Below are 11,850 nucleotides of genomic sequence, written 5' to 3' on the forward strand. Positions count from 1 at the left end.
GAAGAGGAACTAAAAAGCCTCTTGATGAAGGTGAAAGTTGAGAGTGAAAAAGTTGGCTTAAAGCTCAACATTCAGAAAATGAAGATCATGGCGTCCGGTCCCACCACTTCATGGGAAATAGATGGGGAAACAGTGGAAATAGTGTCAGACTTTATTTTTCTGGGCTCCAAAATCACTGCAGATGGTGACTTGAGCCATGAAATTAAAAGACACTTACTCCTTGGAAGGAAAGTTATGACCAACCTAGACAGCATATTCAAAAGCAGAGACATTACTTTGCCAACAAAGGTTCGTCTAGTCAAGGCTATGGTTTTTCCTGTGGTCATGTATGGATGTGAGAGTTGGACTGTGAAGAAGGCTGAGGGCTGAAGAATTGATGCTTTTGAACTGTGGTGTTGGAGAAGACTCTTGAGAGTCCTTTGGACTGCAAGGAGATCCAACCAGTCCATTCTAAAGGAGATCAGCCCTGGGTGTTCTTTAGAAGGAATGATGCTAAAGCTGAAACTCCAGTACTTTGGCCACCTCATGCGAAGAACTGACTCATTGGAAAAGACTCTGATGCTGGGAGGGATTGGGGCAAGAGGAGAAGGGGACGACAGAGGATGAGATGGCTGATGGCATCACTGACTCGATGGACGTGAGTCTGAGTGAACTCCGGGAGTTGGTGATGGACAGGGAAGCCTGGCGTGCTGCGATTCATGGGGTCACAAAGAGTTGGACACGACTGAGCGACTGATCTGATCTGATCTGTATCATCCCCATTTATTTATTTTTATTTTTTGCTTTTTTTTTTCTATTTATTTTTTTTTGATAATTTTTTTGGGGAGGTGCTGTGCCAGGTCTTCCATTGTGCCATGCAGGCTCTGGTTGTGGCATTAGAACTCTTGGTTGCGGCATGTGGGATCTAGTTCCCAGACCAGAGATCACACCCAGGTCCCCTGCATGGAGAGCATGGAGTCTTAGCCACTGGATCAGCAGGCAATTCCTATCAATCTTACTTCTTAAATGTAAAATTTGCAGTAAGGACAGCTCTTCTGAGAACTACCTTCATAGTCAGTATCTCTCACTGAGACAAAAAATGAGCAAACTACAGTATTATACTGTTATTAACTTGACCTGTCCCTCCACCTAAGAGCCAGGAATGCTCATGATCTTCCGAAACTTATGCCTTTGGTAGCTTATACTGACCTAAACACCACGCCACCTAACTATTAGGTATAGGTAAATACTACATAACTCTATGAGAAATGGGAAAATCATGACTCAACTCAACAATTTATATGAGGATGTGATAAACACTGTGTAAACAGCCAATTTTATTTAATTAAATCACAAGGGCAACTAGAATACTTATTACAAAACCAAAGAGGACAGGTTATAAATACCTTCAATATCATCATTAGCACAGTGCCACCCACACAATAAATTTTCAGAGAATAATCACTGTTGAAAATCTCTAACTGAGAAACAACCAAGAATACATAATTATGTAAACCTATTTCCAGTAGTCAAGGAAGATTTTTTCAATTAAATAAATAAAAATAGTTTCAGGTAAGGTAATAAACTTGGCATTTTAGAACATGCCCATTTATTACCACAATTCCACAGACACGCCACATGTGGACTCCAGGAACTAGCACCTGGAGATTTGGGGGTCCATGATTCAGCCTATCGTACTCTCCAATTAGAGGAGCTCCAGTCCCAAGCAGGTGAGACAAACTCTCATTATTGGTTTTTTCCTCTCTCTGTTGTCCTCTGGCTTGGCTCTGATAGGAGGACTAGAAATGGGAGCTCAGGGAAAGGAAAAGTATTATGGATATTGAGAGGAGGAAGCAGCTCAGGAAAGATGTTTTTCAACTCCTGGGTCTCCAAACTGCACATGCATGGATGTGGCCTTAACCAGCATGGATCTGACCCTAAACAGTATTACAAATTGAAGATAGATCAACACCCAGGTTCCAGACTGTCCACTGGGTGGGCTGCACATGCAGTGCAGATCCAAACAGCACTGCAAAGGCTGTGGAACCTTCACTGACACAACCAAAAGAAGACTGGTTGGAACTTACAGCCTGAACCCATCAATACCCACAGCATGATAAAAACAAACATACAGTTGTCCCTTGGTGTCCACGGAGGACTGGTTTCAAGCTCCTGGCAGATGCCAAAATCCATGGATGCTCAAGTCCCTTATTTATAACGGAGCAGTGGGACTTCCCTGGTGGTCCAGTGGTTAAGAGTCTGTGGGTTCAATCTCTGGTCAGGGAACTAAGATTCCACGTGCCATGGAGCAACTAAGCCTAACTGCCACAACTACTGAGCTCATGCACCATAACTAAAGAGTCTGTGCACCACAACTAAGACCCAACATAGCCAAATAAATAAATAAGTAAGGAGTAGTATTTGCCTATAACCTATGAAATTCTCTCTATACTTTTAAATCATCTCTAGATTACTTATAATACCTGCTGCTGCTGCTGCTAAGTCGCTTCAGTCATGTCCGACTCTGTGCGACCCCAGAGACGGCAGCCCACCAGGCTCCACTGTCCCTGGGATTCTCCAGGCAAGAACACTGGAGTGGGTTGCCATTTCCTTCTCCAATGCATGAAAGAGAAAAGTAAAAGTGAAGTCACTCAGTCGTGTCAGACTCTTCTCGACCCCATGGACTGCAGCCTACCAGGCTCCTCCACTTATAATACCTAGTACAATGTAAATTCTGTGTAAAAATAGTTGCAAATACAATGTAAGTGCTATATAAAATAGTTGCTAGCCTGTGGCAAATTCAAGTTTTGCTTTCTCGGAACCTTCTAGAATTTTTTTCCAAGTTTTTTTTTTACCCATAGTTGGTTGAATCCTCACTTGGGAGACCTAGGAGATCTGGAGGGCCAACTGTAGCAACATCTCCATAGTATTTGAAGAGATTCAGCATTTCATAATACTAAAAATGTCTAGAGGGAGTTCCCTGGTGGTTCTGGTGGTTATGAGTTGGCATGATCATTACTGTAGCCCAGATTTGATCTCTGGAAGGGGAACTGAGATTCCACAAAGCTTCATGGCACAGCCAAAAATTAAAAAATATATATATTTAAAATATCTAGAATATAACCCAAAATTACTCATTATATTAAGAACCAGTAAAGTTTCAATTCAATTAGGAAACTACAATCAGTAGGCATCAACAATTACATGAGACAGATATCAGACTTACCAAAGATTCTGGAGGAGCCCAAAGAAATGAGAACACTTTTGAACGGAAAGATGAAAAGTCTCAACATAGAAACCAAATGGAAATTTTAGAATTGAAGAATACAACAACCAAAAAAAACAAAAAAGAATTCATTTACCTAGATCTACTGATTAGAAATCTGGGAAAACAAGTTCATCTTTTAACAGTAACAACTCCTTGAAGACCAACTATATTATTCATTAACACCTCAGTGTTATTTTAATGAGATGACTTTCTTCACAACTCTGAGACACTGTATTCAACTTTGTCACAACTTTCAGTTCAGCTCAGTTCAGTCGCTCAGTCATGTCCGACTCTCTGCAACCCATGAATCGCAGTATGCCAGGCCTCCCTGTCCATCACCAACTCCCAGAGTTCACTCAAACTTATGTCCATCAAGTCGGTGATGCTATCCCTCCATCTCATCCTCTGTTGTCCCCTTTTCCTCCTGCCCCCAATCCCTCCCAGCATCAGGGTCTTTTCCAATGAGTCAACTCTTCACATGAGGTGGCTAAAGGATTGGAGTTTCAGCTTTAGCATCAGTCCTTCCAATGAACACCCAGGACTGATCTCCTTTAGAATGGACTGGTTGGACCTCCTTGCAGTCCAAGGGACTCTCAGGAGTCTTCTCCACCCCTTTTTGATAAAGGGCCTACAGCTGGCACCATTAGTTAATGAACAAAAATAAATAATATCAAAATATAAGTCCTTATGAGAAAAAAAAAAGTAAAATGTGACTACTAGGTACAAAAAAAGTCCACTGTTGTACAAGATGTGTTTAATATATTAACATCTTGAGATTCAACATGCTGTTTCTTTAAAGTGAGATGAGTAGGCAGCTCTGTGAAAGTGAAAGTCACTCAGTTGTGTCTGACTCTTTTCGACCCCACGAACTATACAGTCCATGGAATTCTCCAGTAGCTCTGTAGAACTAAATAACATTTGTTTGTGTATCTAAAAAATTGTTCTTGGAGAAATGAATTTAGTAAGTATTATACTACAAACCAAGAAAATATATAAGTGATTTAAAAGCACTTTATCTTGGTTCTCTATAAATTTTCAGAAAATTTATACAAAATTAACAGATAAATATTATAAAAAATGGATTTTAAAAAGCAGAAATTCAGAAAAGGGATCAAAACTGGACAACATCAAAATGAACTGACTTGGGGTTCAAAAAAGAAGAGACAATCCCTGATTTCTAGACCTAGAATTTATAAAGCTACCATATAAAATATAGATTAAGTCCTTTATATCAACATTAAATTTGATGAATGACTATTAAAATTTTCAAATTTTAATTTGATGAATGACTTAAATTTTCAAAAGTATCTATTGCTGAAATACAGAAAACCTCAAATTCTTCAGTGCCCTGAAATGGCTTGAGCCAATTAAGCCAAATACAAACTGTCACATACATGTATACCACAGAATGTAAAAACCTTTACTATACATTTTAGATCTACTAATATATTTAGTCAGGATACCTGAACAGTTACTCTTTTCAAACACTCTTCTTTAAGAAAAGAAAAACTTTATTTCAGGATACCACTATTTAACAAAATGCAAATCAAAACCACAATGACATACTACTTCACACACACTGGGATGACTATAATCAAATACAGTTAATAACAAGGTTGGGCTTCCCAGGTGGCTCAATGGTAAAGAATCTACCCGCTAATGCAGGAGACACAAGAGACACAAGTTCCATCTTTGGTTGGAAAGATTCCCTGGAGAAGGGAATGGCAACCCACTCCAATATTCTTGCCTGGGAAATCCCATGGACAGAGAAGCCTGGCGGGCTACAGTCCAATGGGTTGCAAAAAGATCTGGACACAACTTACCAACTAAAACAATAAATAACATGGTTGGCAAGGATGTAGAGAAATACTGGACCCTCACACACTGTCGATGGTAATGTAAAATGGTGAAGCAACTTTGCAGAACAATCTGGCAGTTCTTCAAAAGGTTAAACACAGAGTTATCATAAGATACAGATATTTCATCCAACGTATATACTCAAGAGTAATGAAAACATACGTCCACACAAATGCACATGAATGTTCATAGCATTGTTATTTATAATAGCCCCAAAGTGAAAAAAACTCGAATATCTATCCATAGATAAACAATAAACAAAATGTGATATATCCACATAATAGAATATTATTCTATAAAAGGGAATGAAGAAGTGATACATGCTGCAAGATAGATGCTAAGTCAAAGAAGCCAGTCACTAAAGACCATATATGATGTGATTCTACTTATATGAAATGTCCAAAATAGCTAAGTCTATAGAGATGGAAGGTAGCTAGCATATTCGTTAGCTTAGGGCTGGCACAGGAGGGGATGGAGGAAAAAAGGTTTCTTTTAGGGTGATAAAACTGACTGTGGTGATGGTTGCACAATTCTGAGAACCAACTAAAAACTACTGACTATATTCTTCAAATGGGTGAATTAAAGAGCACATATTGTATCTCAATAATTAGGAAACTGTTAAGGAAAAAGCTGCCAGAAAAAGAAAGACTACTATTTCATTTAAAGCAAAGAAGGGGCATACATAGCAAAGTTGGTTTAATACACTTTTCTGAAAACTGCTCCTGTAAGTCTTTTGATTGCTAATCTGAAGTTTCTGAAAATAAAATGTAACTACAAGAAAAAGCAAAGATGGGAAAAATAGTTCAGGATGAGTCCTAACATGAGGTATGATATGCCAGTATAGTTTTCTGTACAACTGTCAAAATGCCTTTACTGCTTCTGTCATTCAGAAACTTATGAAAAAATTATTCTTCAAAGATAGAATACTATTAAATTTGCCACCGATACATAAAACTATTTTGCCTACTACTAATTTCTATGAACAGCACAAATTATAAACTGATTTTTAGATTTATAAACTATTTGAAGAGCTAAACTCTAGCCAGAATCTAGAAAAAAACAAAAACATTTTCAGAGATGCTGCTAACCTGATTTTAAAGGATATTTCAGCTTCTTTCATGAGGGGAAAAAAATAAAATTAAACAATTCTTAAGCCTGATTTCTCCTTCCTCTGAGGTCAGCTGCTTTGTACAGATGGAATTTTATATCTAGTATATTCCCACTGTTGTCATTAATGGTAATTTAACAACATGCAAATGATGTGATTAAAATTCACCCTCAATTCACCTCCTATATTTTATCTCAATGTCCCACATTACTCCAATAGCCAGTAAGGTAACGTCACTAATTAAATCTTGCATCAAATTTTTTTTTTCATTCATGGTTAGGACAAGGAATTCCAAAAAGCACAAAAATCCATGGAATATTAGAGGAAACAGACAGCCCGGTATAAATAGATGGATATGACATGTATATATGAATCTACCAAACTAAAATACTTAAGCTAAAAATACATTTAGAAGATCAGTGTAAAAAGTTAACTACCATCTCACAGAAAATTAAACTAAAAAGCTGTTGGAAGGTGTAGAACGATTTAGCCACAGGTATGAAAACTAAGCAAATAAAAATATAGGCAATATTTTATAGCAGCTATAAATGGAGCATAATCTTTAAAAATTGTGAATTGCTCTGTTGAACATTATAAAACATGGTAAATAAACTATACCTCAATTTTTTAAAAAAGAAGGAAACTGTTACAATTCCAGGAAAAAAACAAAAAAATTAATAAAAAATTAAATAATACTACATGTTGCAGAGAATATTTACACAGTCATAATGCTATTAGTAACAAATAGCAATTTAATCAAAGGTTATGATACAATTGCATTGGGATGACATGGTATGGAGTGTGCAAGGATGTTAAATATCTTCTACCATTGGAAAGCAACTTTCCTGGTGGTCCAATAGCTAAGACTGTGCACTCCCAATGCAGGGGGCCAGGGAGGATCAGGGAGTTAGATCCCACGTGCTGCAACTAAGACCCAGCAGAGTGGGGAGAAATATCAATAACCCCACATATGCAGATGACACCACCCCTACGGTAGAAAGCGAAGAGGAATTAAAGAGCCTCTTGATGAAGATGAAAGAAGAGAGTAGAAAAAGCTGGCTTAAAACTCAACATCCAAAAAACAAAGATCATGGCACTTGGTCCCATCACTTTGTGGCAAATAGATGGGGAAACAACCGAAACAGTGACAGACTTTATTTTCTTGGGTTCCAAAATCACTGCAGATGGTGTCTGCAGCCATGAAATTAAAAGACATTTGCTCCTTGGAAGAAAAGCTATGACAAACCTAGACAGCGTATTAAAAATCAGAGACATTACTTTGCTGACAAAGGTCCATCTAGTCAAAGCTATGGTTTTTCCAGTACTCATGTACAGATGTGAGAGCAGGGCAATAAAAAAGGCTGAGTGTCAAAGAATTGATGCCTTTGAACTATGGTGTTGAAGAAGACTCTTGAGAGTTCCCTGGACTGCAAGGAGATCAAACCAGCCAATCCTAAAGGAAATCAACTCTGAATATTCACTGGAAGGACTGATGCTGTAGCTGAAGCTCCAATACTTTGGCTACCTGATGCGAAGAGCCAACTCACTGGAAAAGACCCTGATGCTGGGAAAGATTGAAGGCAGAAGGAGAAGGGGAAGACAGAGGATGAGATAGTTGTATGGCATCACCAACTCAATGGACATGAGTTGGAGCAGACTCCAGGAGATGGTGAAGGACAGGGAAGCCTGACATGCTGCAGTCCATGGGGTCACAAAGAGTCAGACACGACTGAGCAACTGAACAACCACCACCATAATTGGAAAGCAAAGGATAAAATCTAAAATTAAGAGTGAGGAGTAAAGAACAGTATTTAGAAAATGGAGGTATGTATATAAGAAACTATTACTGGAAAGTGGTTGCTTCTGGAACCATGATGAGATTTAAATAGGTGGGGACAAGGATTCCTGTTTTTAAATCTCTGATTCCACTTTAACTATATGTATATATCACTATGATAAAAATAATAATTCAGATCATAAATAAGAGTTCATAGGATTATAAAACATGAAGTATAGAGCAATTAACAGAAGAGCACTATAATTCAATATAAACACTATAACTAAAACATTTTTTGCATACATTTTTTAAAGGCAGTTTTATTAAATAAAATATTCAACTGTCCAATGTATTTAAGTATATTCCTGTTGCTATTTATCCGGGATCATAATACACCCTGTACGATACAGCACATCGCAGAAACCATTAGTTATCTACATAATTCTATTTTCTTTTCTTTCTTGTAATAGAACCCTAATTTTTTCTAAGATACTATCACACTTGTTCAAACTTACAATTTTTACATTTCCTAGCATCTCTTGCAACTTGGGAGAACCAATGAGATAAAACTGAAAGTCAACAGATGGACTTCCAAAAAGACTGATCAAATATGACTGGGTCCCTAATAATACAGTTTTCCCTGGTGGCTCAGCAGTAAAAAACCCGCCTGCCAAGCAGGAGATGGCAGTGGGTCAGGAAGATCCCCTAGAGAAGGAAATACCAATCCACTCCAGTATTCTTGCCTGGAAAATCCCAAGGACAGTGGAGCCTGACAGGCTAAAGTCCATGTGGTGGCAAAGAGTCTTCTCCTTCTGCCTTCAATCTTTCCCAGCATCAGGGTCTTTTCCAATGAGTTGGCTCTTTGCATTGGGTAGCCAAAGTATTGGAGCTTCAGCTTCAGCATCAGTCCTTCCAGTGAATACTCAGGGTTGATTTCCAAATTAACTTAGCAACTAAACAACAACCCTAACGATAAAGGGCAGCTGCCACTCAAGCCCTAGAATACCTACCTTTGAAATTCTTCTACATAAAAGAAAAAAATCAATATATTTAGTCACTGTGGATTTTAGGTGGGAGAAGGCGGTTTATTATTTATCAATAATAAAGCCTGTATGTCGGCCCATCTACCCTTATAACTTGATTTAAGATCCATATTTGAAATCATGGTTTATTTTCTCATTCTGCTGAGACTTAATACTTGTGGTAAGTCACATGGTATTCTTGGATCTCGGTATGAGATATTCTGTAAGATGCCTCTCTCCTTGAAATTATCCTAAAGATGAAAAGTTCATGTACAGAATATAGAATAGTTTGTAAGTCCTATCTCCCCAAACATATGTAGCCAAGTTTTGTGACACAAGTCTGGTTATTTTCACAGGATATCCTAAGATACAGATATTAATTTTATTTATATAGATTACTATCCTGTCAACTTACTTTATTGTTAAAGAATACATTTTGAAATTTATTATTAAAGGGAAACATTAAATATTATTTTCAGAAAAAATTAAAACACGTTAGTTGCTCCATATTCTTGGTATATTTATTTCATTAATATTTGTCCTACAATCCACTATTTTTCACATTAAGAATTATCCCAGACCTGTGTCAAATATATATCCCAGGAAACTGTTGACTGTTATATGCTAGTCATGAATCCATGCCATTAAATGTTTATGGCACTGTTTATAATAGCCAAGACATGGAAGCAACCTAGATGTCCATCAGCAGATGAATGGATTAGAAAGCTGTGGTACATATACACAATGGAGTATTACTCAGCCATTAAAAAGAATACATTTGAATCAGTTCTAATGAGGTGGATGAAACTGGAGCCTATTATACAGAGTGAAGTAAGCCAGAAGGAAAAACATAAATACAGTATACTAACGCATATATATGGAATTTAGAAAGATGGTAACAATAACCCGGTGTACGAGACAGCAAAAGAGACACTGATGTATAGAACAGTCTTATGGACTCTGTGGGAGAGGGAGAGGGTGGGAAGATTTGGGAGAATGGCAATGAAACATGTAAAATATCATGTAGGAAACGAGTTGCCAGTCCAGGTTCGATGCACGATGCTGGATGCTTGGGGCTGGTGCACTGGGATGGCCCAGAGGGATGGTATGGGGAGGGAGGAGGGAGGAGGGTTCGGGATGGGGAACACATGTATACCTGTGGCGGATTCATTTTGATATTTGGCAAAACTAATACAATTATGTAAAGTTTAAAAATAAAATAAAATTAGGAAAAAAAAAACAAACGTAAAAAACAAAACAAAACCAAAAAAAAAAAAATGTTTATGGAAGAGTCAGGAAGTAAGTTACTAATAAATATTCTTTTCAAATATAGACAATAGAACATTCATTATCTTCTCTCTTTTCCTTAAGTCCAAAAGCAAAGGAGCCTTGCCTAAACAAAACATTCAGAATACCTCTGTACATTACTTATTTTATATCTCATAGACTGTCAGACCAATAAACTACTCCCAGGAATGACTAAACAAACCAGATTATTACCTCTGTCTTAAGTAAATTCCTGCTGCCACCACACTGGATGGCAAGTCCTAAGATTCAGTTTATACCCTCCTTTCTCATCTCTGAAGATATCTTGCCTACTGAAGTCTATTCAAATACACAACTAGAAAAGAGACTCAGTATAAACTACAGTGTCACTAGACATCAGTGAGGTAAATTATTGGTATACCCTCTCAATTAGCTTGGCCCTGACTTAATATAATTAAATATTGTCTTTGAAGTTCTGGGTTGTAACTCCCCTTCTACTCACTAGCTTCCTTTAAAGCAAATATTTGTCCTTTATAACTCATCTATTCCCATCTGAAGGAAGAAATGGAATTTTCCATAAACCCATTGATGGTTGAAGAAAGAAACCTGTTAATATGCTACAAATTCAACTACTAAGTTTCAAGTGAAAATTTTTCTCCCTGGAGTTAATATTCCTGAATTCTGTCTAGGGAGACTTCTTGCCCAGCTTTCTTCTTTGCTGTTCCACATCTTGATCCATGATGGTAAGATTGGATCCCTATCTTCAAACTGGCTCCCCATGTCTGTCCTTATCTACTTTATTATCCATACTTTTCTTAGAAGCTAATTATCCTAGACCTTTTATGATCAATGATCTCATTCTAGAATTGCCTTGCTGTAACTTTTGTTTTCTAAAAGTTTAATTTAACCCGTGACTTTAAATCAGGAGAAAAAGGTAGAACTCCAGATTTATCAATGAGAATTCCTTCCTTTCACTGCTCCAACTTTCCCAGACTAACCTAGCCCACAACCTTCTCTCCTCCAATTCAGGCAGATCTCAAAGTCAATAGAAGAACATCACAATTTAACTGCACTTCAAACTCTTCTAATTATAGTCAAGCTGGTCATTAACCTATAAATTCCTACAATGATTTTGATGAAAGGTTTAGAGGTTCTTTTGCCTCAGAACTTAAGTGACTAGTAAAAGATCATGAAGTACATAATAAAATTAGAACTAAAACCCAAATATCCTAACAAAGACTGAAAAGGAAACCATACATCTGCCAATAATCAATTTTTATATTTCTGGCTCACTTTTCCAAGTAGATTAAATATTCTTCCTGAAAAGCTCAAAAAGTACATCCAATCAAATGTTTTACAAAGTTTTTGAGGAATAACTGAGGTACAATTACCCTCACATATTTTATGTTTACAATTTATCCGTTTTGTCATATGTCATGCCATATCAATGAAATCATCACCATAATCAAGAAAAGTTTCAAACATTCCTATCACCTCAGAAGTTTCTTATCCCTGAGGAATTATCCTTCCCTCTCTTTCTGCACCAGCATCAGTACCCAGTCTCTAGGTAAGC

General features: G+C 37.3%; 1 protein-coding gene across 2 annotated transcripts in view; it reads right to left on the minus strand.

Annotated features, from left to right (window-relative positions):
* Positions 1-11,850, minus strand: part of USP32 (ubiquitin specific peptidase 32) — a 209,303-nt gene that overhangs the window by 124,676 nt on the left and 72,777 nt on the right. The gene's annotated exons all lie outside the window — the stretch shown is intronic.

The sequence above is a fragment of the Bos grunniens genome, chromosome 19, assembly GCF_055505025.1.
Source record: "Bos grunniens cultivar Pamir isolate PY7600 chromosome 19, Bosgru_T2T1.0, whole genome shotgun sequence".
NCBI classification, from domain to species: domain Eukaryota; kingdom Metazoa; phylum Chordata; class Mammalia; order Artiodactyla; family Bovidae; genus Bos; species Bos grunniens.